This window comes from Spermophilus citellus (genome assembly GCF_964194105.1).
Source record: "Spermophilus citellus genome assembly, chromosome: 1".
Lineage (NCBI taxonomy): Eukaryota > Metazoa > Chordata > Mammalia > Rodentia > Sciuridae > Spermophilus > Spermophilus citellus.
The window spans coordinates 167867305-167871683 of record NC_138182.1 but is presented as its reverse complement, the minus strand read 5'-3'; the positions used below and the strand labels follow the sequence as shown (position 1 = coordinate 167871683).

Here is a 4379-nt window from a genome sequence, read left to right as displayed (position 1 = left end):
TTTGAGAGCCTGATGAGTTTGGACACAGACTAAGATGACCTGAGCAGGTGGTAGCTATTCTTATCCAAGAGACACTCCTGAGATACTCCCTCTAGGAAAAGCTCACCTAGGGTCAGCATCTCTGCCCTATGGAGCGGAGAGTCTGCGTGCTTTATGGTTTACTTAGATTTTGTTGTGGGAGGGGAGAAGCATCAGGGAAAGAGGTTTTCTAAAAGCCAGAAAGTCTAGAAACAGTAATAAAGCAATAAGAGTCATAGATTACTTGTGTTGTTGAGATAGTCTTTGTTGTAGCTTCTGTCTTTATAATAGGTAGAGTTATTTCTTGCTCTTGAGGTCTTGGGTGCATGGAAAAGACAATATTCTCAAAAACACCTGAAGTTTGGCAGAGTTATAGGAACCCAAGCTGTTATTACTATAATGCAGCAATTTTTGCTCTGGCAACAGCCTGATATTTTCCTGTGAAAACAGTCAAGAAGTTAAGACATAATTTTCCAAAGATCCTGAAGTTTTTGTTGGAAAAGTAAAAGGTGTATTTTAATGTTATATTCACAATTTCAGTGAAAGCTGCCCGTCCTCTGCTTGCAAAGCTGCTGGTGGACTGTTTTGGAAGATGACTGTAGAATTCTAGAACTGAGCATGTAGCTTTGATTTATCTGTTTCAATTATTTTTTTTTCTTAGTGGAAGAGAGGGGAGATTTTTGTTTTAAAAGAGCCCAGAATGCAAAACTCCAATCAAATTAAAGACATTTTCCTGGTGATGTTAGACATATCCTGGTGATGTGGCCATTGGCAGGAGAAATGGTTGGGAATCTTTGGCTGGGACAATCTATCAACACCATTGGAACTGAGTTTCTACCTGCATAGCAAGTGTACAGTACTAGAAGGCTGAATCCATCCAGTGAGGCTGTGAGTGGTCATGCTCAGGTATAGCTCTTATGTGATCCAGGATGTTATGACAGGGAGAAAACAGAGAGATATATTGTGGTCATGCAGCAGAACAAACGGCTATAGCCCTCCTTTGCTTCACCCTTATTCCTCTTAACACAACAAGCACTGTGAGAATTGATCTGTTTACGGACAGACAACTTAAGAGTATAATGACCCATTCCTGGCTCACCACATACCCTGGACTCATTAAATCTGCTTCAGTCTTCCTCCTTAGTTGAAAAAGCTCCCAGTGACACTGTTGACTGAAACAACTCAAACTTATAACCTGGTTTGTGAGAATCTTTCTTATTTCGTTAGTATCAACACAACTCATTTCTCTGATTAAAAAACACTGCTCAAGACTTAATGTTACAAAACAAATAAATTTGAAACACATTTTTTTTTTGGATTTTAATTGCATTTTTAAAATAGCATCTCTCATTTCAAAGTCTTTAGATTGGACAAAACCTACAGTGTTGAATGGCTGCAGTTATAGCAGCCAGGGCTTATTTGGATCAATTCTTTCGGTCAAATGTCCATCCGTGGTCTGAGTCTGAACTCTTCAATTTGTGCTCCTTTTTTGTAGAGCTTAGTAATCAGTGGACTTCAGATGTAAGTTTTGAGGAGATAAAGCTATGCTTCTGAGATGAGAAATATCTTTTTTTTTTTGGTTGTCATAGCATTTTTATTCAAGTCAATCTGATGCATTTATAGATTTCTAGCTTTAAATTTTAACAAGAGTTCTCTAAATATTCAACAGCAATGTTTATATCACAAACAGTAATAGTTTTTTATATATACAACATACAGTAGTATCCTTCAGAGTCATGCTGTATGTTCTGAAATACAATAAAATCTACTTGAAATAATTGGCAATCCTTATGCTTACTAACAATTTGGTTCTAAAAGCTTCACATTTAAGAAACAAACGAAAAAACACGTTGCTGAAGGAATCTGCTGAGTATTTTGGAACGTCGAAAGTTTAACATAATTGAAAATACTGTTATGTGAGGAAATCTCCAGCACCTGTGGAATCCCAGGGACCACCTTGGGAAGATGCTCAGTTAACACCAGCATGGGAGGGACCAGAGGAAATGAATGGCATCTTTTCAGAACTTTGCCAATGGTTCCACAACTCAAGTCTGTTTTCCAAAATTGCACAAGTGCTTGGAATAACTCCGAAGCAATTTTCCTCAGCGTTTAAAGGCTTCGGAGTACAGTGAAGATTCTTAAAACAAGAAGCCTATGTTAACACCACAAAATGAACTCGCTCAAGTCTCAGAGAGGAAAAAAAAAAAAAAGAAGAAATAAAAAAATGTAAAGTCATGAAAAATTCACATGCAGCTAACACATGAAAATACCAGGTACACACAAAACTCAAAAGCAATTTTGCATGTCTAGACTTGAGATGTTTCTTATCAGAAATAAAAATTCCATACCATAGAAAAGACAGCATTACAGCATACTAGTATTAATCTGCTGATGTATCTTAGTCCTTACTCTATTTCCTATTATTTATACAGTCTGCCTCCTACAAATTAAAACACACTATTAGAAGACTCAGGGAAAAAAAAAGTTGCTTCAAAGCTGGTTTAAAATAATTTTATTTTTGATTTCCAGGATTTTTTTTCCTTGTGTCTTGCTTTTTTTTTTTTTTAATAACTACAAATTCAAGCTTTGGGAAGCTTGACTTTGTCTTAGAAAACAAAACAGATTCCTTGACTTTGTTGCTGAACAACAAAGCATTTTATATCATTTGCTAACAATCTTATTTGGAGAGATATGGTAGATGCACTGCCAGAGTAAAATTCTTACCATGAAGGATGCAGGTCTAATTCTGGTGGTATTAATAGGAGACAATAGCATTGTTGACAAAATTATAATCTGCTGGTGGCATTGCAGAAATAAAGCCTTTGCAAATTTCTGAACAACAGTGAATTTTGTTAGGAAATTCTAAAGTGTCCTACAGGCCAAAAATAGAATAAAGTTAGTAAAATGCCTCAACCAAGTTTGAATAAAATACTGGAATTGAGAGTTACTGGATTAGAGATGTAAAAATAGTGGGGAAGTTGGTCAAGCTTACAATGGTCTCAAGTTCAAATAAACTACTGTAACAATACACCACTTCACAGGCCACCCAGGGCTTTTCCTTCCCTCAGTAGGTGCTGGAAAAAGGTGTGCTCAGTCATTTTCCATTATAGATGCCTAGTCCCAAAGCCAAAACATGAACAAGGAAGAGAGGTGGAATGAACACCTTCAGAAATTCTGCAGAAAAAAAAATACCACCTTTCTTTATGGCCCCACTTTTCCTCACACTTAAGAGACGCAGAGTGCTTGAGGTGTCTGAAGTGGAACTCCTTGGGTGGAACTGGACCGGTCTGATACCCAGTCTGAACTTTTCTTCAAAGCTTCAACTTCCTTCCACTTCTTCTGACAGAGCTCTGGTCTCTGCTGATGTGCGTTTCCATGTCAAACATGATCTGCCCATTTTGAGGGGAAAGACTGTCACAGTGAGAACTGCCTCTTGATCTACTTTGTCCTGATTCATGTTGTGCATCCAAAAGAATCTTTTCCATGTCTCTATTGTGGATGCAGGAGGAAGAAGGTACATGTTCCGGCCCCCCATTCTTCCCATTGCCACTCTCATTGCCATTGCTGCTATTCATAGGCAGCTCCACCCAGGAACTGATGAGGCTGGCTGTCGAGGCAAAGCCTGTTCCCCTTCCTCGAAGTTGTTGTTGTTGTGAAAAAGCAGCTGTGGCTCAACTAAATGAGACAACATTGCCTGGCAGCTGGAAAAGTCATGGCTGCAGCAAAGAGCAACTCCTGTTGGTTCTCCGGTGACAACACAACAAGCCCTGAAATATCTTGGTGTGAAGTTTTGTTTGAAGATCACTACAGGGTACTTCTTAACCCCCCACCCCCACCCCCAGTCATTAATATGATTCTTAACTAAGATGTGAACACCCAGGTATGAGTGTGAACTTCTGTCCTGATGTTGCTTTGAGTTTAGTGAGACCCTGGAGGCAATAATGCAACTCTGATAACATCAAGAACAAAACATCTGTGCTTCAGAAGATGCCATCCCTCAAGTGCAAAGATAACCCAGAGGATGGGAGAAAAGTTTTGCAAATCATTTTTCTGATAAGAGAAAAAGGAAGAGAGTACTGCATAAAGAACTATTATAACTAAATTACAAATAGTAAAAAGACAAATCACCCAGTTAAAAAATGGGTGAATGGTCTGAGGAGACATTTCTAGAAAGGAGATATGTAAATAGGCCATAAGCACATGAAAGATGTTCAACATTATTGGCCATACAGGGAATGCAAATCAAAATCACAATATCACAATAAGGTGCAACTTTCCATCACTAGGATGGCTATATAGAAAAGGCAAGAAGTGTTAGGGAGGAGGAGAAACCAGAACCCCGTACGTTCGCAATAAAAATG

At 38.4% G+C, this 4379-nt stretch overlaps 1 pseudogene across 1 annotated transcript; it reads right to left on the bottom strand.

Annotated features, from left to right (window-relative positions):
- Positions 1-3082: 3082 nt before the first annotated feature.
- LOC308654926 (BCL2/adenovirus E1B 19 kDa protein-interacting protein 3-like) lies at positions 3083-3709 on the bottom strand (annotated as a pseudogene). The gene has a single exon. The product of its transcript is annotated as a BCL2/adenovirus E1B 19 kDa protein-interacting protein 3-like (transcript).
- Between the last annotated feature and the right edge of the window lie 670 nt (positions 3710-4379).